A 26199-nucleotide genomic window follows, 5' to 3' on the forward strand; every position below is an offset into this window, starting at 1 on the left:
TACATTTATGACCCTACCAATAACTATCAACGTCAACACTGAGAAAGTAAATCACTTTTCCCTTCATTTATCCAGGCCTCTCATTCTTCTTTGACGGACGATTTCTCCAACTTCACTATTAAAGTTAGAATCACAAATTCAACAAATTAAGATTCTCGCATGGTAACATTTAGGCCATAACTAAAATGTAGTTACATGGTTTAATACTATGTTTGGAGAGGAAAACGAAAATAAAACGAATAAATAATTGTCATTTCTCTAGATCAAAACATAGGATAATTGGAATAACAAGAAACTTAGATTAATTTCCGAACAAATTGAAAAAAAATTGGTATGAAAAAAGGAATAATTACAAAATAAGGGAAATCTAAAATAATCGTCTCAGATATGGAAACTTAATTTTTTTTTTTTATTTTTTTTTTTTTGCTTTTGGGGGAATTATGTGTCAATGATACTTGGGGAAAAAAAATTTATTGGATAGTCGAAAGTTTTTTCAAATTTCAACTAGAATAGTAAGGTACAAACAGAGATAATTCTACTTACACAACCATTTGGTTTCCTTACACCTATTTTCCCATTACAATCAATCAAATTTTCACTTTTTCTTTTTTACACTTTTCAATATACCAATTTTACGCCATCTTCAACCCCACATTCTCTCTTTACACACCCATTTTCATCTCTCTCCACTTTTCTCTTCTTTTTTCTGCCATTGCTATCATCGGCCACCGCTGTTATCACCATCAGTAGTCAATCCTTAACTCTTCATCCATCTCTTACCACTACCCCTACAACCTTCGACTATCACAACTATAGCAGCTTGGGTTAGACTTGACCCTTTCTTATTCCTAGATCCGGAATCTGATACTCTTTATCGTTTTCTATACTCCTCCTTATCTTGTTATTGGGATTTGGTTGTTTGGAGTTGTTGGTTGTGTCTCGAACAGGTTGGGAGTTAGTTTTTTTTCAAAATAATTGTTGCATGTTTTTTTTTCTTGTTCACTCGAGTGGTGTTTTGGTTGCTCGAGCAGTCTTTGGGTTCTCTTAATACTTTTGTAGGTCTGCAAAACTACTAGGAGTAGGGTGATCTTTGCTTGAGCAGTCCTTTCTTCGCTCGAGCGGTCTTCTGTAGTCTGCAAAACTTCTAGGAGGGGGTCCTTATGATCTCGAGCTGTGTTTTGGTCACTTAAGCGGTGTTATTTTCTTGTGACTGATGCTCGAGCGGTGGGTCAGTCATTCTTGCAATTTGTGCGTATATCAGATTGGGGACAAGTCACTTTATGTCACTTTTTCATCTCTCTCTCTTTCTCTCTAAAACACCCCTAAACCTAAATTTTTCACTCTCTTTCTCTAGTTCTTGTTTAAACACTTCAAATACACCCAAATCCGTTGATCTCATTGCCTTGGTGCTGTGGAGTAAAGTGTATAGCTCGTAAAGATGAACGTTTTAATCAGAGAAACTTCTATTTTTAACTTCATCTAGAGTTGGGCCTCGCTTCATTCTTCTTCTACTCTTGAGGTAGGGACTTCTTCAACCTCCTTGTATGATTCTTAGCTTCGTTATGTGTTTCTTGCAAAGTATTGTGATTTGGGAGTTAGGGGGTTTGAGTTAGGGTTTAGATTTTGTAATGTAAAATACGGGTTTTCAAATGGGTTCTTGATAATGATTATATTGTTGTGTTAAAAATAGTGGAAAATTCTTCTTTAAAAGTAATTTTGAAAGAAAAGCGTTTTATTGGAAATCATGTTTGGTTTTGGTTTTCAAAAAATTCTACTTTTTTTATTTTTGTATTTTAAATGTTTTCAATGAATTTTTTTTAATATTTAAGCATTTTTTTTTTATTTTTAGACACACTTAACATAAATACCCTTAAAAAGTATAATATTTGTGAAGAAAATCTTTAAAAAATACACTAAATACCAAGAAAAAAAAATACGAAAATTCAATAAATTTATCGTACTTTTTTGTATTTATTAATCTTTTAAAATATTTTACTATTTAGATACATCTAATTAAGGTGCATCTTAAAAAGAAAAAAAATTGCTTAAAATTTTAAAAATATTCATTAAAAAAAACACGAAAAATACAAAACACAATTTTCAGAAAACTGAAACCAAACATTTGTGTTTGAACTATGAACAGAAGGGGAAGATGTTGAGTTTTGAAAATGAAATGACTGTATCTGTTGATGATGAGAGTGGAGTGGAATATGTAATAACACTCCCATTTCAAAATTTATGAAATTATAATTATTGTTGGCGATTTATCTTTCGTATAGAGATATCTGTTTTGGGGTATCAATGGATGATGACTTTGATTGTTGTAGAAATTACATGAGGAATAGGTTAATTGAAGATCATTTATTCATATATCTTGCATTGAACATTGTTTCATATATAATTACATATAGAAAATTGTATCATTTTTATGGAAAAATTGATGAATACCTTTGTGAATCTGGTTAGAGTGTGTGGTTGTGGTTTTATTATGCTAGCTTGTGTGTCCTTGGTGAAAGTCCAGAAACCCACGTGGTTGGGTGTCGATCCTTCCAGTTAATACCGGTAAGATGGCTTTGGTAGTGCTTGTATAGCCTACTGGCAGACACGTATCTAGAGATTCCAGTGTTTTGTATAAACTGCCCTGTTTTTTGATTTAAAAAGTATTGTTTTATGAATTGATATATACATATAATTAAGGCATTGCATTGCTTTGAAAAAGAAAGTATAATGTTATGGTAAATGGAATGTATGTGCATTCACCATATGACTTTGTTAAGCTTCATACGTTGTGTTCAAGTATCTCTACTAGGCTTTAGCTCACCCTATATGGAAAACAACTTTCAAGTGCTGATGGTATGCCTCCACCACGGAAGTAGCTTGGGAGGACCTTGGAGCTGAGAGCTTCTTTTGTTCTTTTGTGTAAATATTTGTTGGATAAGCCTTGGGTTTTATATATATGGAGTTTAACTCATTTTGTTGTACCCAAGTATTGACTTGGAAAGATGTAGCCATTAAGGCATTACCTTATTTATACTTCCTTTTGTTTCATTTGATTATTACATGTCATATGCTATAGATTCAAGATCTAAGATTTATGAATGTATACATGCATATATCATCTTTTGTACGGTAAATGTTAACATTATGGATGTTTATGCTTTTTCATTGAATTTTATGAAGTAAGTTGTTGTTATTATATTGGGGCGTTACAACAACCACAACTCTTGCTACCGCGATCTCCTCTCTTCTTCTTATTCTTCTTTTTTTCCTGCTGCCATGATCCCTTTCTCGATGCCGCCATTGCAGCCCCCTCACAACAACCTATTCATAGCCATCACAGCCTTACAATCGCTAACCCACTGCCATCCCAGCCCCAACCTCTGCAAGCACTACCATCGCGTTCTTAGCCATTATGATCACAACCCACCAACCTCATCGTCATTGTCACCAATGTCACAGCCCACCACCATTGCAACCCCCTTACCCTCTGTAATTTCCACCTTCAGATCTATGGGTGAGTAGAAAGGGAAAACTAGGATTTTAATTTTTTAGATTTCAGTGCATTTTTGGTAATTTTAATTAGGGATAAAAATGTAATAAAAAAGAGCAAAAATTTAAGGATGTAATTAGTTGGTTTTGTGTAAATAAAGTTAGAGGGCTACTATTAACATCTACCTAATTTCTTTGGATCCCCCATTTCTTTGAACCCCTACCCTAAATCCTAAATTTTAATAAGATTTCTTTGAGCACTCCACTTAGTACCAATTTTACCCATATTCATAATATCATCACACCCAAGTGAACACCCGCCTAATTTTGCACACCCTCTCATATTGAAGAAAAACGAATCAACAGTCTCTTTCTCTTTCTCTTTCTCTTTCTCTTTCTCTTTCTCTCAGTGAACGAAGGTCGCTCTCTTTCTCCTTTTGTCAGTTTGGAATCTCTTCAACAATCTTTATACCGGCTGAGGTAGAGGCCCGACCTTTTTATACTCTTTGATTTGGAGTCTGGTATATATCATTGTTGTTTATACTCCTTTTGGTTTTATTGTTGATTGTGAGTGGTTGTTTGAAGTTTTTGGTTTTCTTTGGAATAGGCTGGGATTTAGCATTTCAAGGGAAATTCTGTTTGGTCATTCATGAGTTCGCTCGAGTGGTCTTTTCTTCACTCAAGTGGTCTTTCGTTTCTCTAAGAATTTGTGTTTGCAGTCTGAACTTCTGAGAGTATGGTGTTCTTATCTCGAGCAGTCTCTTTGCAGGTCTAAATTTTCGTAAAGGGGTCATTCTTCACTTGAGAGATGATTACTTCCCTTGAGCAATTTGTTCTGTAGGGTTAATGTTCTATGAGTTTGGTTTCTTTTCTCGAGCTATGGTTTGGTCACTTGAGTAGTGTTCTATGTATGACGCTCGAACAGTGTTTGGTCGCTTGAGTGGTCTTTTTGCAAGTCTGAAATTCTGTAAGGGAGTCATTCTTCGCTTGAGCGATGATTAGTTCACTCAAGCGATCTATTCTACAGGGTTAATGTTCTGGGAGTTTGGTTTCTTCATTTGAGCTATGGTTTGGTCGCTCGAGCGATGTTTTGTGTATGACACACGAGTGGTGTTTTGGTCATTCAAGCGGTCTGCGTGTACAAAGCTATGGGAAAATGATCTTTTCTTTTACTTTTTGATTTCTCTCTCTCTCTAAAAGGTCTCCAGACCTAATTTCTTCACTCTCTCTCTCTCTCTCTCTCTCTCTCTCTCTCTCTCGTTCTTGCATAAGCATTCTTCTACACTCAAATCCGCTACTTTCGTTACCTTGGTGTTTTGGAATAACAGATAGAGCTTAGAGTGGTGATCATTTTAATCTGAAAGGTTCTAATTTCCGCCTCCGTCAACTTTTGGGTTTTGTTTATCTCTCTTTCTCCTATTGAGATAGGGACTTCTTTAATATGTCTGCATGGTTTTTAATCTAGTTATGTGCTCTTGAGTATAGCAGTGTTTTGGGTCATTTGGGATAGATTTGCTTTGATTTGGGTTTGGGCTTGGGTTTGGGTTTGGGATTATAAAAGAGGGCTTTTCCTTGGAAATGATATTGGAATGGTTTGATATTGAAAATTTGGGAAGTTGCTTTTAAAATGTGAAATGTTGAAAAGAATATTTGTTTGGGGGTATTTGGAAATCTTTGAGCATCCATAATTTGAATGAATGATAAAGGAATTGTTGAGATTTGATATGATATTGTAATAATATCTGTCGGGTTAGAACTGGAGTTGAGCATGCATTGTTACTCCAAGTATTGAAATTCTATATTTATATCTATCTCTTGAATTTATCTTTTGTATAGGGATATCTATTTTGGGCTATCGGTGGAAGATAGCTTCTGAGAATTAGCTTATTTAAAACTATTCACTTATGCATCCCTCATTGAACATTGTTTCATGTTTGTACATCGAAAATGTTTTTTTTTTTTCCGATAAAAAAATGGGTGAATACCTTAGAGAATCGGATTAGGGGGTGTAGTCGTGGTTTATATTATGTTGGCATGTGTGTCCATGGTGAAATTCTAGAAACCCACGTGGTTAGGTGTCGATCCTTCTGGTTAGCATTGGTAAAATGGCTTTGGTAATGCTTATATAGCCTAAGTCCAGACACGTATCTAGAGATTCCCAATGTGTGTATCCACAGCCCTGTTTTCTTTCTATTTTGAAAGTAATGGTTTATGAATTGGTTTATAAACATGGCATTGTATCATTTTGAGAAGGAAAATGCATCGTTTTGGTAAATGGCATTCATGCGCATTCACCATATGACCTTGTTAAGTATCATACAGTATATTAAATTAATCTCTATTGGGCTTTAGCTCACCTTATATGGAAACCAACTTTTAGGTGGTGATGGTATGCCTTCGCCAAGGACTTAGCTTGAAAGGATCTTGAAACGAAAAGCTCATTTACTTTTGTGTTGTAAGTATCTTTTGTACAAACTTGAGGCTTTTATTTGTATTGGGCTTAACCCACTTTTGTTGTAACCATGCATCGTTTTGGAAATATCTAGCCATTAGGGTATGAACTTCTCCTTTCTTTTCTTGTTCTATGTATATTTGTTAAATGCTATAGATTCATAGCTTAGGGTTAGTGAATGTATTAATGTGTGTGATGTCATCTTTGTACTACATTAAAGGAATAAAAAAAAAGAGAGAATGCTCTGGTAATATTGTCTTTAATGAATGATTGAATCTCGTGAGCTTTCGTCTCACTGTTGAGTATTATAAGGGTATCTGTTGAGGATTATGAATCTATCTATTATTATTATTTCGGGGCGTTACAATCTATTTCTCCTCTCAAGTAACATCCAACTCTCCATCACAGTTTATTTTTTTTTGGTTTCTTTCAAGATAAAACCCTCGATACAGGGGGGTTTAGAGGAAAAAACCTTAGAAAAAACACAACTATGAGAAAAGATCATATAAAATGGATCCATTCGGCATACCAGTGCCGAACAAAATATTATTATTCAGAACCAATCTATCGAACTAAATGTTTCTATTAAGTACTGTATTACCAAACAAAATCTTAATAGTCGGGAAACCAGTACCAAACAAGCTCAAACAAAATAGCAACCATTGAAAAAGACCAAGAATCATTAATGAAAGATAGATAAACTTACCAATGCAACGCCAACCTCATCAGAGTTGTTGTCATCGTCCTCCATTGCTCTATAAGTATCAACGAATGGTGAAAACGACTACAGATGTAGATAGAAATTTGATTGGAGAAACTTGAAATTTGTAATAGGGTTGTTTGAAACGTTAATTGATTTGGATATAAATATGATGAGTACTACTTTGTTACAAAAATGGTGATGAAAATGAATAAGTTTAGGATTTAGGATGGTGATGAAGAGAAATACGTTTAGGGTTTAGGTTGGTGAGGAATACGTTTAGGTGAGGGTGAAGGTAGACGTACAATATTGTAGAATGTCATTCTAATTGTCTTCATTTGATGGGTGAGTGTTCCATTAAAGGTTGTCTTTTAATGTAATTTTATTTTAGGGTATAATTGTAATTAAAAAAAAAATAAAAAATAAGTGAGAATTGAGAGGTCCAAAGAAATTAGGTTGGTACTACTAGCAGCCCTTTAAAATTATACTATAAGGGTGTATTTGATTGGACGGACTGTGAATCCCCTAGACTATTTGGTTGAATTTGATGTGTATCGCCGTATTTGTTTTCTCATGGGATTAGATGTTTGGAAAGAACTATTTTTAGTGAACCCAAAGTTTGCTTGGATGGACTGGATAAGGATAAATGTTCAAAAGACTATTTTACCCTTGTAATTTATAATTTATATTTTTTATTTAATATATAATTTAAATTTGTAATCTATAATTTATAATTTAACAACACCAAAAAATTTTAATTTATAAGGCCATAATTTTAAATTTATTATTTTTAATTAAATTAAATTTATAATTTATATTTTTTATTTAGTATATAATTTTAAATTAACAACACAAAAAAAAAAATTATAAGGCCATAATTTTTAATTTATTATTTTTAATTAAATTAAATTTATAATTTATAATTTATATTTTTTATTTAATAGATAATTTTAAATTAACAACACCAAAAAAATAATTTATAAATGTTTAAAAGACTATTTTACCCTTTTCCAATTGTTTACTAAGTAATAGGATTAAGATAAAATGAACATTTCACACATTAGTCCCATAGGATACCAATCCCATGGAAATAATCTCACCCCTCCCCCACCCCCCCAGGATTGTTTAGTCCCTCATATGAGGGATATGGAATCTAGCCAGACTCTATGTCCGGCAAACTAAAATTGCACCAAGCGATGGACATCCCCCACCATTGGATAAACAATTCGAACAGTAAATAATCATTTCCTAATTCCTTGAATCAAACACACCCTAAGTACGTGGAATCTTAAGTTGATTTTGCTATTATACCCTTGTCTCTCACATAACTCTCACCACTCTGCACACACACCGACCCCACTCTCACTGACACACGCTCGTGCACGCATGTCACACTCTTTTACACACTGCACCCTATTACACGTTTCACATCTCTCTCTCTCTCTCTCTCTCTCTCTCTCTCTCTCTCTCTCTCTCTCTCTCTCTCTCTCTCTCTCTCTCTCTCTCTCTCTCTCTCCACACACTAGTACAAGAAATTATTGATTGGTTTAGGAGCAGTGCCATGTAACGCTCCACACCTAGTGATTGCTGGAGGAGGTAGAGCCCATAATTTTGTGTTGGATGATTGAAGAACATAAGGGGTTATAGGGGTTTGTAATTGGTTTCGGACATGACCACGTGATGTCTCAGGACCAACCAATAATTTTTTCATTGGCACACGCCTCACTTTTTAAGAAAAAATAAAACAAAATTTATCTTTATACTTTTTATTTTATTTTATTTTTATAAAATATATATAATTTTTAATATATAAATCTAATTTTATAAAATTAATATTGTTAAAAAGTATTGTTGAAATTATTAAAATGAGATTATTATTTATCATATTTAATAAAAATTTAAATTAGTAATTCAAAATATATAAAAGCTTACATGATTACAATGATTTGTATAACTTGAATTTGTATAAATAATAATTATCTATAATTACTTGTTGAATAGAAAAATATTATTTTTATTTACTTAGAGAAAACATAGGAAGTAATAAAAATAAAAATATTAATTCAAACCTTATAAATAAAAAATAATAATATTCAAACCATACATATATTAACTCAAACCAGATTAATTAAAAATAATAATATTCAAATCATACAAATGTTAACTGAAACCATACAATAAAAATAATAATTAAATCATACAAATATTATTTTATATTTTTTTAAAAATTTAAAAATTAAATATAAAAATACATTATTTTTATCGTGCTAGACAAATAATTTGACATCGATAATGTAATATTTAAACCATACAAATAGTAACTTGTATGATAAAAATATATATATATATATATACTTCTAAAATTTTAAAAAATTACTTTTGTTCTAAAAAATAGAAAATCATAATAAAATGATGAGTTTTTTTATTTTATTTTATTCACGAAATTAGTTTTTTTTTTTTAATTTTTTTGAAGAAAATAAATAAAAGAAATTGAAAACTATACCAAACTGTGCATAAAAAATTAAAATAATATATATATATATATATATTTAAAATAAAAATAATTTAAGTGAGATACTACAAATTATAAAAATGAAAAAGCTACTAAAAAAATTCAATTCAAATTCGACTGGCATCCATACACAGATCGGACTTGCACCTTGCATAGATTGAATTTGCACCCCTCACAAATTGAACTTGCACCCATGCACGGATCATACTTGCAACCACACAAATCAGACTTGCACCCATGAACAATTATGCATAAGTTCGGCATGCACTTTGCACAGGTCGAACTTGCTCTTGCACAAATCAGACTCGCACCTATGGACAGGTCGAACTTGCCATGGCACAGATCAGACTCACACCCATGCATAGGTCAAACTTGCACACTACACAGATCGAACTTGTACCCATTCACAGGTCAAACTTGCACCACACATAGATCAAACTTACATCCATGCACAAATTGGACTTGTGTTCCACACAAATTGAAATCTGCAGATGGAAATTCCAAGATACTTTATTTATTTATTTATTTTTATTTTTTTTGGTGTGTGAATCATTTCGGGTTCCTATTGACTTGGGTTCCCTTGAACCTTTGAATTTTGGTTTTGGGTTCACCAAATCCTCAGATTTTGTAAATAAATCATTTGGGTTCATTATTTTCAAAATTAATTAGATGGATGGGACTAGTTTAAGAGGTATGACGGGATATAAGGGACGTTGGCGGAGCTGGTGAGGGATCAGAAAATGAAGGAGAATGCAGGTTTGATCAGAGATTATGTTATGCTTTAGTGAGTGTCCAAATTGTTCTGGAGTGTGTAGCTTAGGTGGTTGTGTAATGCTTTGGATTCTAAATTCCCAAGGTTATTGGAATATTATTTATTCTAAATAGAAGCAATTCACTAGCATTTAAATGATTTAAATGCAATTCACTAACATTCGTGAGACATAAGAAAGACCTAAGAAATGATTTAAAGCATCTCAAGCAACATCACCAACCATCGAGATCCACTAAATCTCAAAAAGACATTAGAAGCACCAAAAAAATCAAAAGTTCGGCCACAATAAAGGAAATTGACATGGAAAATGTGGTGGTTATGGACAAGATCCTGCATCATTAGGAACTCCCCCTCCCAAATATTTCAAGGAAGCTCTGGCCATGAGTAAAGATGGTGATTACACATTCGATAGTATAGTGGAAATCCTCTGGTCTGATGAGGAGGATGATGATCAAGAAGGCCAATCTAAGATCCAAAACACATATCCAGAGCACATGGGACTTCCTAGAGTCACCTTACCAAAGAAGCTACTAGAGAAGATCAGGAAGCCATGGAAGAATGCTCCAATTATTAGACTTCTAGGGAAAAGCATTGGTTACAAAATGCTATGTACTAGAGTCAAGAACATTTGGGAACTCAATGGTGAATTTATTTCCATTGACCTGGGTAGTAATTATTACCGTTTTAAATTCTCTGACCAATCAGACTGTGCTAAAGTCTTCGCAGGAGGACCATGGGTTATCATGGATCATTATCTCACTGTGAGATGTTGGGAGCCAAACTTCAAACCATTGGAAGCCTTTGAAACCACAACTGTAGTTTGGGTTTGGTTTCCAGAGCTTCCGATTGAGTACTATCAGGAAAAAGTTTCGCTATTGCCAAATCTATTAGCAAACCTCTTAAAATTGACTGGACTACGACAATGGCTACAAAGGGGAAGTTCGCACAAGTATGTGTGGAAATGGATATCAGTAAAACTTTAAAAGCAAAATTCATACTGGAGGATAAGACTACAACATTGAATATGAGTCCCTCTATTCATTCTTCTTCCTTTGTGGAAAAATTGATCACAGAAAAGAAGCTTGTAAATTCAAAACTCCAAATGTTCAACCGGGGGAGAAGAATCTAGCCATTACTGGCAAGGGAGTCCCTGACAACCAAAAGTAGAGGCTAATGGTAACCTGCAGCAAAAGAGAAGGGATGAGGAAACATTTGACCCATGGATGCTAGTGACCAAACACTATAGAAGACCAACCCAGCCTAAGAGGGCTCAAGACCCAACTGGCCCTGTAACTAATACTAACATGTTTAAATATTTGAAAGAGGGCCAGGGCGGCCAATGAAATAACACTAGGGGCAAGAAAAACAATAGATTAGGTTTTGAGAAAGCCCAAGGAGAGCCTAACAGCCTAGTAGGCCCAAGTCAATCTAAGGATCCTAAGGGCAAAGCCAAAATCCGATCAAATCATCCCAAACCAAAGGAACCAGATGCCCAAGTTCAGAATCATTCAAGCTGGAAGAAAATGGGGGAAAGCTCATCATATCACGCCAAAGATTCTAGGGCAGAGTCACCAGTCTGTCACCAAGAAAAAGTCTTCAATCACTCTAATGACATTCAATTGAAATAGATTACATTTGACATGATTTACACTTTGGAAACCACACCACACCAAGAGGACTCAACCATGGTAGAAGTTAATCCAACCCTATCACCTAGCGGCAACCCAATTACATAAACCACCCTAATTCATAAATCCAAAGAACCTCTAAGAAGAGATAGAGAACCACTAGACCCAAGTGAAGATATCAATGGAGATGAAAGACAATTAGAACCAGAGGATCAGAAGAAAGAGGTGAAAGAACACCGAAAGCAGGCCAGTATAATAAATTTGTTGTTAGGACCAAGGAGAGAAGCAATTCACCTTGTCGCTTTCGCTTGGTAGATAGAGCAAATCAGAATGACAATTGAGCTAAACTGGAGGGATAACCTTATGAACCCATCCCACTCGATTTAGATGGCCTCCATCAAATCAAAGGAGGACGATCGTCGGAGGATATGTAGCATTGTTAAGGATCTGGTAACCGACTGACCTCTATCTTACCCATCTATGGATTTTCTACAAATTCTTTTCTGGAATTGTTGTGATGCTGGTAATAACATATATAAAACGCAACTTAATGAAGATTGTTCCTGCTCACAAACCTAAAATCCTAATTCTTATGGAAACTAAGGTGGCATTTAATAAAATAGGCAACTTCTTTAACATATTTGGATTTACAACTTCAACCATTGTTCACCCAGTTGGACGAAAGAAAGAAATATGGACTGTCTGAGACACAAACCATGTTAATGTGAGACCTTCTATAGTCAATCTTCAAGCTGTACATGTAACTATTTGCAAAAATGATTATGACAAGTGGGTCTTAGCTAGGGTTGTTCACGGGTCGGTTCGGCTCGGGTTTACCCTTTACTCGTTAGCCAAACCGACACCTTCGGGTTAAGAAATTAGTGATCTATTGTCGATCGAAGTGTGGTTCGAAATTGACAGAATGAAAGAAGATGGTTTGACGGTCGGTTCAGTCAAATTCAAAAATCTAAGTAGGGGTGAAATTTTCATGTAAAATATAGAATTAAACCCATGCTCATAAATATACATATACACACATACATCTATGATAGTGTATGAACAAACATGAAGAAAAAGAGAGAGAGAAAGAGAAAGATTCACCATCGTAGCTGTAATCATCTCCATTGCCATCGCAGATCGTTGCCATTGTTAACTACCTCGTCTTCACCACAACCATTACCATCAAAAGAAAGAGAAGCACAAATGAATCATGAAAGAGAGACGAGTTTGTCTCTCAAAGAAAGAGTTGAAAAATGAGAGAAAGAGAAAGGCCAGAAACGAGATTGAAGAGAGAAAAGAAGAGATTCTTCAACTTTTGGTCTACCTAGGGTTGATGAGAGAGAGAAGAAAAATGAGAAATAAATCTGTCAAGACAATAGAGAGAGAGAGACTCATCATTTTTGTTCTTTCCACGGTTTATGAGAGAAGAAAGAAAAGAGAGAGAGTGGGAACAAATGAGAGTAAAGAAAAGAAAGAGAAGGGAATGACTTTTCAATTTTGAGTCTTTCAAGATTTTATGAGAGAGACATAAAGTGAAGAGAGATTACTCTCGTTGGAAAGTGAGAAAGAAGACGGACTGTTATAAATACTCCCAATGTAAATATATAAATATTATATACTTATTATTGTTTCGGTCGGGCTGGGTTTGTTGGATTTATATATGAAAAATCCATTACCGACCGTGAATCTATGAAATTTAGTATAGAAAAGCCGCAGCCGACCATTCTTCTCTTCGAAATCGTCCATGGCAGCTCGGGTCGGACCGGATCGGACGGTTTGGGCGGGTATTCGGTTCATTTGAACAACCCTAGTCTTAGCTGCAATATATGCCAGTTCAAACCCTATATGAGAGAGAATATGTGGGATGAACTGGAGAAAGTGGCTAAAAATATGGATAAACCCTAGTTGGTTGCATGGGATTTAAATGACTATGCAAACTAGGGAGAAAGAAAAAGTTTCACACCAAATCAAAGTTCTGCTAAAAATCAAAAGTTCTTGGATAGGATCAACAATTGCAACTTGATTGATTTAGAGATTTCTAGACCTAGAATGACATGGACAAACAACAAGCAAGGACTTGCGAATACGATGGAAAGGCTGGATAGGGCTATGTGTAATTCAGAATAAAGAACCATGTTTCCAAAAGCCACTATTAGAGTCCTCCCCAAAAGATATTCAGATCATTCCTCTCTTGTCGTCTACACTCAAGGTAAGCATACCCTTAACCCCCTCAACAAACCTTTTAGTTTTGAAGCTGCTTGGATGACCCATCCTGGCCTTACTGATGTTGTTAACTCATCGTGGGATGATATGAACAATAACCTCCTTGATTCCACTGTCGAAGTCACTCTAGAGTCAAAGAATGGAACAAATGGGTTTTTGGTAATATTTTTAAAAGAAAAAGGCATTTTCTAGCAAGGATTGAGGGCATCCAAAGATCTTTAGCTGATAATTTTTCTCATATTCTTTATGTCCTTGAAAAAGATCTCATCAAACAATACAATGCCACTCTGTTCCAAGAAAAAGTTTTACGGTTTAAAAAATCTAGATCTAAACATATTACTCTTGGTGATAAAAATACTAAATATTTCCATGTTTCCACTATTACTAAAGGAAAATCAAAATCAATGCCCTTAAAGATAATGCTGGTAATTGGATCATTGAAAGTGAGTGTCTTAAAGATATTATTCTTGACTATTTTCAAAACCTCTTCAATAGTGATACCATTACACACCTAGATCATTGGAATAATTTAGCTCCTGCCCATTTCACTCAAGAAGACAATGGTGGTATGCTAAACCCCTCTCTAACTATGAAATTTTGAGAGCTGTGAAAGACATTGGTGCCTTCAAAGCACCAGGTAGGGATGGTATTCAAGCTATATTCTACCAGAATACTAGAATATTGTTGACCATTCTATGTGTGACTTTGTCAAAACCTGTTTTCATAACAAAATGGTCCTAATGAAACTCTCACTATGTTGATCGCCAAAGTGGAGAACCCAACAAACATTAGGCAATTCAGACCCATTAGCTTATGTAATGTCACTTGTAAAATCATAACCAAGCTTATTGTGGGAAGAATTAGACCCCTTCTTGACAATCTTGTGAATCCTAATCAAAGTAGTTTCACCCCTAGTAGGAACACTACTGATAACAAATATTAAATACTTTGAGGTACAAGAAAGGTAAAAGAAGTGGCATGATTTTTAAGATTGACTTAGAGAAAGCCCATGATAGATTATCTTGGGACTTCATCAGAGATACCTTAACAGAATTCAAGCTTAATGACAATTGGATTGATTTGATTATGAGTTGTGTTTCCATTAGTCAATCATCCATCATGTGGAATGGTGAAATTATTGAAGGAAGCCATGATAAAAGGGGCCTTAGACAAAGAGATTCTCTTTCACCTTACCTTTTTGTCTTTTGTATGGAAATATTATCCAATATGATCAACTGTAAAGTTAAGGAGGGCTCTTGTAAAGGCATCAAGGCATCTAGAAATAGTCTGTCCTTATCCTACTTGTTCATTATTGATTACCTTATCCTTTTTGCACAAGATTACCAATCCAATTATGAAATCATTATAGAGGTCCTCTCTGAATTTTGTGAGGTGTCTGGATACAAAGTCAATCATTTAAGGTCTAAACTCATTGTTTTCCCCAATATCCCTAGGAACTCTACTAAGTCTTTAAGCTTTTAAAGTGGCATCCCCCTAACCCAAGGCCTTGGTAAGTACTTAGGCTCTCTTTTGCTCCATTAGAAAGTCACTAAGAAATTATTCAATGAAACTCTTGAAAAGATGAAAGCAAGACTATCAGGACGGAAAGCCAGAAACATCAACTTGGTAGAAAAAACCACTCTCATTCAATCAGTCACTTCTTCCATCCCCATTTATAACGTGAAAACCATGGAAATTCCTAGAAAACTCTGTGATAAATTGATAAAATTAATAGAAATTTCCTTTCGAGTGATACTAAGACTCAAAAGAAAGTTCACTTGGTCAATTGGGACAATGTGTGTAGAAGCAAAGATGATGAAGGATTAGGCATTAGAAAGACCAGAGATCAAAATGCTGCTCTTCTAACCAAACTTGGGTGGAAAATTCTGAGTGACAAAAACAAACTTTGGTGTAGAGTACTCCATTCCAAATATCTGAAGCACAATAGCTTCTGTACTTGGCCTATGAAGAAGAGATCCTTACACATTTGGAGAAGCATTTGTAAAAATAAAGATGTCCAAAGAAAGGGAGTTAAATGGATTGTTGGTAATGGAGAGGACATATCCCTCTGGAATGATTGGTGGTGTGGAAAACAACCATTATCTCAGATGAACAACACTTACCAAGTGAATGATTTTGATAAAGTAAGCTCAATTCTGGATGATGAAGGTAATTAGGACACTGACTGGATAGTCATTCTTGTTAACCAACAAGATCTTAATGAAATTCTCAAGATCTATAGGCCTAGATTTGTAACCTTCACTGATGCACCTGCCCGGGTTGGTTGCTCTTGTGGTAACTTCACTACTGCCTCTATTTATAAACTCATTACTAATTTTGATATGGATGGCAGGGATTGAAATGCTTTCTTTAGCTTATATTAAAAGGTAAACTGATGACCAATCAATTGCGCCTTGTGAGAAATATGGTTTCTACTGACTTATGTCCGAGATGTGGCCAGTCTAGTCAAGATATGAAGCACTTAGAGACCATGTTACTTCCAAAGATATTTGGGTACACATTCAAAGCAACAATTAGTGGGAAGAAAGGACTAAGCATGTAACAACCCCGATCCGTAATTAGCCATTAATCTGTAATTAAGAACATTAATTAAGGGGTTAAATGAAATTATATGTTAATTGTGTGTTTTTCATCCTATTTGAATTTATATCCGCCTACTGTAGGAATATCTATCTAAATTTTGGTACAAAAACTGAAGGCCTTATCGACATCTGAACGTGAAATTGATTAGGTCAACGTGTCATTTAGAAATTTTGGAATTTTAGGGTAACTTAATTAAAGTTCGATTCGGAACCAAATAATTAGAATAAATTGATTAAGCTTGAGCTAGATTACTTAACTTTAATTACACTTAATTAGATAACACTAATCAAGTATAAAAGGCATGTATGAGCTTATGACATCACATTTTCTTATCTTCTTGAGCAAAAATGTGTAGAGAGAGAGAGAGAGAGAGAGAGAGAGAGAGAGAGAGTAGAAGGAAGAGAATTCAATTCAAGAGGAAAATAGGAGGTTGAAGAGAGAAATTGAGAGAATTGGCTTGGTAGCTCAAAGAATCAACAATCTAGAACCCAATTGAGGAGTAGAGGTAAGAATTCAACCCATGAATTAAGTGTATGAGTCATCAAGAATGTAATTCAAGAAGTTTAACTGATTAAACAAGAGAATTGAGCTTTGAATGTAGAATTGGCAATCAATCTATACATGCATGCATATTTCATCACATTTTGAAGTTATTTCCAAAGGATTCTCATATGCACGTACTTATTCTAGCTTTGTTTTGAAAATTTATCATGTTTCATACCATTTTATCTTAATTGTTCATGATTTTAGACAAAAGAATCCATACCATTACATGCATGTAATACATATGGAGTTTCAAGTGTAATTTTGAATAATTGGCATGCTTTTGGGCTTTGATTTTGCAAAATGATCTTCAAATCATGATGTTATACAAGTTTCTAAGTGTTTTCTTGAGTTTTGGCTCAAAAGAATGAGTTTTGATGCTTTAAAGTTGAGGTTTGCAACTTGAACAACAATCTAGAAATTTCATAGTTTGTAGGGTTCGCTCGAGTGGTGAACTCTTCTCTCGAGCGCACTTTGCGAGCTCTCAAAAGTTTTGCAGATAGTGTAGTTGGTTCGAGTAACCAAATCTTTGCTTGAGCGTACTCACCTTTGTTAGGCTCATGGCTTGAGCGACCAAAAAGTTGGCTCGAGCCTAAAATGAGCATCTAGAACTTTTACAGGCTGAGGAGTCCGCTCGAGCGAACGACCCTGTTTTTTGAAATTTTGTCAAGTGTTTCAAAGTGCATGATTGCATCCTTATTTCATCTTAGGCATTCTTAAGCTATGGATTAGGCCATAATAACGAGGATAAGAATTAGAAACACACTAAGAGGAATTAAATTGGGTTGAGCAAAATACGGAATGTGTGTTTCAGTGTGTATCTGTCACGTGTTTGTGTAAGTCACGCGCCATTGTCCATCTGATCTGTCTGATTCATCTGATCTGCTTCTAGAACTATCTGTGAGTAACAACTCTATAAAGCTATGTTTGACTATAAGTATTTTTTGACTGATATGATATGATCTATTTTCTGAAATGCTATTTCGTGAATCATGAATGAATGTCCAATTTTCTGAAATGTATTCATGGCATTCTTAGCATCATGTGAATCTATCATGTGTTATATGTTACCTGGTAACAAGGTTTCACGTGGGTTCCATTCATGGAATTGATTATACATTATCATCTATTTACTCTACACGTGGGTCTGAATGACCATCTTATGTGAATATGGATCAATATGACCAACTACTTTTGTAACGCCCTCAAAATAATAACATTAAACTAACCACATGTCTTTATTTCATTGAGTTTCATTACATAAGTATTACATGTTAACCTCATAACAAAATTCCCTACGGGCTTACAGCTTTCCAAGTCAACACTTGGTTACAACAAAGAGTTCTAACTCGTTTACACATTAAGCCCTTGGCTTGAAATTACATGTAATACATCAAAAGTAAAACGACAAAAACTATGCCTGCCACTAGTCTCCCAGCTATGTCCTTGGAGGTGGCATGCTTCCTGCACCTGAAAATGATATTCCCATATAGGGTGAGCCACAGCCCAGTAGAAATACACTAAACCAACCATGGACAATGACTAAAACATTAGCAATTGATAGTTGATCAACACTGATACAATCACATAAATTACGTATTTATGTCAACGACTTACAAGTCCCAATTACTTTTCATTTTCCTTTTTTCAACAGATAAGCATGCTAGCTCTATCATCATTTCCACAGATATGTATAAAAAACTATATCTCACATTCAGATAAGCATAAAAGCTATATCCACATTCTCAACAGATATGTATATCAACAATATCCACAGATAAGCATACAAGCTGTATCCACATTCTACAACAGATATGTATATCAACAATATCCACAGATAAGCGTACAAGCTATATCCACACTCTACAACAGATATGTATATCAACAATATCCACAGATAAGCATACAAGCTATATCCACACTTCACAAAGATAAGCATATGAGCTCTATCTTCACTTCTCTAGACAAGCATATGAGCTCTGTCTACGGAGTTCATCCCCTATCTCCTCCCAATACCTATCCGGTTTAGAGGTACATCCCCTATCTTCCCCTAAACCGCGGAGTACATCCCCTATCTCCTCCTCTACACATAACGTATACAAACACAATGGTTCTATATACAATCACACAATACACATAATTAATGTATTCTATCAACCGTCAAGTTCCATGACACATTCCATTGATTAGTTTCCGTTTACCTAATCATCATGCATTGTCTACAACAATCTCGACTATCCTCCACCGATAGCCCAAAGCAGTTATTTCTAAAACAGAAAATAAATGCACAAATGGATATTCAATCAACATTTCATTTCCTCATTTCTCACCAATTAATTATCCCAATTAATTAAACAATGGAATTAGGCCATTTTCCATAATTACTATTTCAACCCTTAGGTTCCATTTTCATCAATGATTCAACAACCATTCCATTTTTCTATGCCAAACATGCATCCAGGTTTATTATGAATAAAACCCCAACTTTTGTAAAATTACACAAAAGCCCCAAACTTTCACAAAATTACCAAACCAAGACCAACATCTCAAAATACCAAAATTTAAAGACAAAACCCATAGAGAGGAGTAGGATATCCCTACCTTGAAGTTTTAGCCCAAAAGGAGATGAAGACTCCAAGATCAACTTGCTCCAAATCCAAACCTTTTCAGATTAAATCGAAGCTCTCAACACCCTCTACCTTTTTAACAAAGGCCCTAGGCTAGATTCACACCCTAGGGAGATCAAACCTTAGAGAGAGTGCAAGTTTAGAGAGAGAGAGTGTCGGATTAAGGGTTTGCTCAAAGAAAAGAAGTGAAAAAGTGATGTTTTAGACGCTGCTGTGCGCTGATATAAAACACTCTCGCTCGAGCAAAGGATTGGTCGCTCGAGCGACCAGACACAGAAAACTCTCGCTCGAGCCAAGAAGTTCTCGATCGAGCGAAGAAAAACCCAGACCGCTCGAGCCACGAGAAGCTCGCTCGAGCCAAGAAAGACAGCTCTCAGGTCCAGAACCGGTGCAACATAACTCTCGCTCGAGCGACATACTCCTCGCTCGAGCGAAGGACCAAAAATCTGGGCAGCAACACTAGGCTCCCAAACGCAACTAACCTGTAACAAACCTGCCCAACGCATCTTATAACTCAATATACAAAGTAAAGAGGATGCGAACTAGAAAATAAACAACTACCAACATCCACGGACACATGTCCGGATCACTGTACAACAAGGGTAAACCCGGGATCGCTATAACCTCCCCCCCTTAAAGAATTTCGTCCCCGAAATTAAGCACAAGTTTTCAAAAACAAGTTTTTCTTCATTTTAAACAATGTTACACTTGAACATTCAACAATTCGACCCATTACCGGTCATCCCATCCCTTTAACAAGAGACATATCACAATATGTAAACAACATATGTATTATTAACATGCACCAACATTATGCACTAACTTTCCAATGTCAACAATATATTCAACATATATAGTGTTACATCCAACTACCATATGAGGCAAGTTCCAAAACATGCTTCCAATAATCAAAACATTCTCAATGTTTCACAACTTAGGACATATATAAAAGCTCTTAAGTTCAACATAATGTAAAATTTAAATACAAGATCACATATCAACAAACAAGTCCGGATATTTCTCACGGACTTCCAACTCACGTTCCCAAGTGGCTTCCTCCACTCCGTGATGTTTCCACAAGACTTTCACCAAAGGAATGGTCTTGCCACGCAGGACCTGATCCCGCCTATCCAAGACCCGAACTGGTCTCTCCTCATACGAGGCATCCTCATCTACCTCTAAATCAGTCCAATCCAACACATGTGATGGATCTGGCTCATACTTCCGAAGCATACTCACATGAAACACATCATGCACTCCGGACAACTGCGGCGGTAAGGCTAACCGATAAGCAACCTCACCTATCCTCTCAAGGATCTCAAAAGGACCAATAAACCGAGGGGATAACTTCCCACTCTTCCCAAACCTCATCAGACCTCGCCTAGGTGATATCTTCAGAAAGACATGATCACCTACCTCAAACGCCAAAGGTCTCCTCCTACGGTCGGCATAACTCTTTTGTCGACTCTGGGCTGTAACAAGCCTCCTACGGATAAGCTCAACTTTCTCCGTCGTCTCCCTAACTAACTCTGGACCCAACAAAGGTGCATCACCCACCTCGGCCCAACACACTGGAGACCTACACGGTCGGCCATACAAGGCCTCAAACGGTGCCATACCGATGCTAGACTGAAAACTGTTGTTGTAGGCAAACTCTACCAAGGGCAAGTGCCTCTCCCACGTCCCACTGAAGTCCAGGACACAACCCCGAAGCATATCCTCGAGGATCTGAATAGTACGCTCGGACTGCCCGTCAGTCTGAGGATGATAAGCCGTACTAAAGGTCAACTTAGTGCCCAGTGCACTCTGCCACAACCTAGCAGTAAAACGAGAATCTCTATCTGAGACGATCGTCACTGGGACCCCGTGCAATCTCACTACATCCCGAATATACAAATCGGCAAGATGATCTACCGAATCTTTCACGCGCATAGGAATAAAGTGCGCCGACTTAGTCAACCGGTCTACAACCACCCAAATAGCATCACTACCCCGTTGAGTCCTCGGAAGACCTACAACGAAGTCCATAGTGACATGCTCCCACTTCCACTCGGCAATAGGCAAGGGTTGCAACAAACCCGCTGGCCTCTGATGCTCGGCCTTCACTTGCTGGCAAGTAAGGCACTTCGATACGAAAACAGCCACATCTCTTTTCATACCCCGCCACCAAAACTGGCGACCCAAATCCTGATACATCTTAGTACCTCCCGGATGCACCGCAAGGCGCGAATGGTGAAACTCTCGGAGTACCTCCTCTCGGCAAGCCTCCGGTACAAACAAACAGTCTCGGTATCTCACACTCAGGTCGGGATAAACCGTCAAACCTTTCTCAACTTTCCCACTGGAGATCTTCTCTCGGAGGGATTCTACCTCAAGGTCACCTCTCTGTGCCTCTAACACTCTAATCACAAGTGTAGGCTGCGCTACAACAGAAAACAAGGCCGCAGCCTCGACAGATTCGCCCAGTAGCAAATCAAACTCGCCAAGTGCTCCCAACATCTCCCATTCCCGGATGGCTATACAAGCTACATCACTAATGGTTTTCCTACTAAGGGCATCGGCCACAACATTGGCCTTTCCCGGATGATAATGCAACTCAAAATCATAATCCTCGATGAACTCCATCCATCTCCTCTGCCTCAAATTCAAGTCTCTCTGTGTAAACAGATACTTCAAACTCTTATGATCCGAGAATATCTCGAACCTCTCACCATAAAGGTAGTGCCTCCAGATTTTCAAGGCAAAGATCACTGCTGCTAACTCTAGGTCGTGTGTGGGGTAATTCTTCTCGTGTATTTTCAACTGACGTGAGCCATAAGCTACCACTTTCCCCTCTTGCATCAACACACAACCCAAACCCTCTCGTGAGGCATCACAATAAACTGCATAACCCAACCCTCTCTCCGGAATAATCAACACTGGAGCGGTGGTCAATCTAACTTTCAACTCTTGGAACGACTTTTCACAAGTCTCACTCCACACAAACTTGACTCCCTTCCGAGTCAGTCTAGTCAACGGTGACGCTAACCTGGAGAAATCTTTCACAAACCGACGGTAATACCCAGCTAATCCCAGAAAACTGCGGATCTCAAACACACTCTTAGGCTGTGCCCAATCTTGCACTGCCTCAACCTTGGATGTATCAACAGACACCCCTTCTCCGGATACCACGTGGCCTAAGAATTTGACTTCCCTCAGCCAGAACTCACATTTCCCAAACTTGGCATACAGCCTATGGACTCTAAGTAACTCAAGCACCACTTTCAAGTGTGCCTCGTGCTCCTCCTCAGAAGACGAATAGATAAGGATGTCGTCCACGAAAACAACCACAAATCGGTCTAAGAACTCCCGGAAAATCCGGTTCATCAAGTCCATAAAGACTGCCGGTGCATTGGTAAGCCCGAATGGCATCACCAGAAACTCGTAATGGCCATACCGCGTACGGAATGCCGTCTTAGGAATATCTTCCTCCCTGACCCTCAACTGATGGTAACCCGATCTCAAGTCTATCTTAGAGAAACAACGGGAACCCTTCAACTGGTCAAACAAATCATCTATACGGGGCATAGGGTACTTATTCTTAACAGTAGCCCGATTCAACTTCCGGTAGTCTATACACAATCTCAAGGCACCATCTTTCTTTTTAACAAAGAGGGCCGGTGCTCCCCATGGTGAAACACTAGGGCGAACAAAGCCCTTATCGAGCAATTCCTGGAGCTGAACTTTCAACTCAACCAACTCTGCTGGAGCAAAACGGTAAGGTGCCATAGAAATCGACGCCGTACCAGGCACTAAATCAATAGAGAACTCTATCTCTCGGTGAGGTGGCAAACTAACAAGATCTTCGGGAAAGACATCCGAATACTCACAAACCACCCTTGGCAATACAACCTGGGTCTCACCACTCTCACCACTCTCAAAGCTGGCAAGTAGACTACTAAGCTCACTTCGCCCTCGCGAATCATACCCCGGTGGCAAAACACTACCAACCCGGTCTCCCAAGAAATGGAACCACTCCCCGCTCAAGGTACATAATGTAACCCTCTGGCGGTAGCAATCAATAACAGCCCGGTATGACGATAGCCAGTCCATACCCAAAATAACATCAAAACCCTTCATGGGCATGACAACAAACGGAAAAGGAAGCCTATAGTCGGCGACCTCTATATCACAACCTCTAACACCCTGTTTCAGAATCAACTCACCACCCAAAGGCGATACCACACAAATAGGAGATGTTAACTGTGCTAACTCCAATTCCAAAACAGATGCAAATGCAGCAGATACAAAAGAATGAGATGCACCCGTGTCTATCAACACACTAGCAACTGAGTTGCAAAACAGAAAAGTACCTCTCACTACTGATGGAGCCGGTACTAAATCCTGCGCGGTAACAGCATACACGCGCCCCGTAGGCCCCTGGTCTACCTGCTCACCTCTCGGAGCAAAAGACTGCTGCACAGACTGGGATGACGAAACTCCCGGATTGGCCCTCGAGGCCTGCACAGACTGAGCTGGCTGAAAACCCTGCGTCTGCCTAGAACCAGACGCTCCCGAAGTGGCACTCAACTGTGGGCAAAACCTCTTCATGTGCCCAGGTTGTCCACACTGATAACAAGTCAAGAGCTGCCCCCTGCCCAAACTCTGACTCTGCGGTCTAGCTGAAGAAGAAGCAGCTTTCTGACCCCCACCCTTCTGCGGGCAAACAGAAACCTTGTGACCCAGCTGGCCACACTTGTAACAAGTGAATTCCCCCTGACTGCCTCTCCCCGAGCCTCCACTCGGCACTGGAAAGGTCGATCTAGAGACTGCACCCTGAGACTGCTGAGGGTTATAACCCTTCTGTCTCCTGCCATCACTCTGACTATCCTGGCTCCTCTTGGAGCCTCTCTGCCCCTCATCCTCCTCCTGCATCATAAGCTCCATATGAGCTGCAACGTCCACTAGGTGTCTATACTCTCGAATATAAGACCCACCAATTCTCAACTTGAGGCGCCGCCTCAACTTCCGCTCAAACTCATAGCAACGGCGTTCCTCAGACGCCACCAGTTCAGTTGCAAACCTAGACAGACTGGTAAAAGTAGCCTCAAACTCGGCCACTGACAAGCCCTGCTGATTAAGCCGGCTAAACTGATCCCTCAGCTTCTCCCTAGCTGCTGCTGATAAAAACCTCTCCTGAAAAGCATTCACAAACGCCTCCCAAGTACCACCAACACGAGCTTTCTCGTACTTCCACCATTGACCCGCATCTCCCTTCAGTTGGAAGGATGCCAAGGTCACTTTCAATGCTCCGTCCTCGATGCCAAGCATCTCAAACGTCTTCGTTGTCTGTTCGAGCCATTCATCTACCTTAAGCGGCTCTTTAGGATCCCCGATAAACTCGTCCGGATTACACCGGAAGAACTCCCTTTTCAAGAAGGAAGGCCCTGTCTCAGCTGCCTGATTCCCAGCTCTAAGAATACCCAAAGCTCCTGCTATCTCTCTGGCCAAGGCACCCATAACCTGCTGACCCACTGGCTCGGCCACATTGGCCTGCCCAACTCCCTCCTGAACTACCGGAATCTCACCCTGTAACGGTACTTCCTGCCTCGCAGGTCTACCACGCCTAGCACCTCTTCCTCGTCCTGACATCCTAATAAAGGCAACACAGAACGTTAGCACATTCATAAGTGTGCCAAAACTAAACACTCACGTCCTAATGCATGGACAACTGTAATTCACTCCACATAAGCACATAAACACATAAGCACTTACGAATTTCATTTCCGGATAATAATAGTCCCGAGACGTTACTAGAGTTCCGGTTAGAAATAGCATTGATCAAGTGCTTTTCCAACAAGACTCCCAGAAACTCAAGGATCCAATCAACATCCCAGAAATTAAATCCCATACCCACATAGTCACATAAGCATGTTATCATTTAAGCACATAGCATATGATACCACATTTAAGTCTCTATCAAGCGAGACAAACCCATTGTGATCCTAATCACTTCCCACGTACCCAAAGTATTCGAACCCGGTACGCTCTGATACCAAGTTGTAACGCCCTCAAAATAATAACATTAAACTAACCACATGTCTTTATTTCATTGAGTTTCATTACATAAGTATTACATGTTAACCTCATAACAAAATGCCCTACGGGCTTACAGCTTTCCAAGTCAACACTTGGTTACAACAAAGAGTTCTAACTCGTTTACACATTAAGCCCTTGGCTTGAAATTACATGTAATACATCAAAAGTAAAACGACAAAAACTATGCCTGCCACTAGTCTCCCAGCTATGTCCTTGGAGGTGGCATGCTTCCTGCACCTGAAAATGATATTCCCATATAGGGTGAGCCACAGCCCAGTAGAAATACACTAAACCAACCATGGACAATGACTAAAACATTAGCAATTGATAGTTGATCAACACTGATACAATCACATAAATTACGTATTTATGTCAACGACTTACAAGTCCCAATTACTTTTCATTTTCCTTTTTTCAACAGATAAGCATGCTAGCTCTATCATCATTTCCACAGATATGTATAAAAAACTATATCTCACATTCAGATAAGCATAAAAGCTATATCCACATTCTCAACAGATATGTATATCAACAATATCCACAGATAAGCATACAAGCTGTATCCACATTC

The sequence above is a fragment of the Camellia sinensis genome, chromosome 13, assembly GCF_055761805.1.
Source record: "Camellia sinensis isolate YWXY chromosome 13, ASM5576180v1, whole genome shotgun sequence".
In the NCBI taxonomy this organism is placed as follows: Eukaryota; Viridiplantae; Streptophyta; class Magnoliopsida; order Ericales; family Theaceae; genus Camellia; species Camellia sinensis.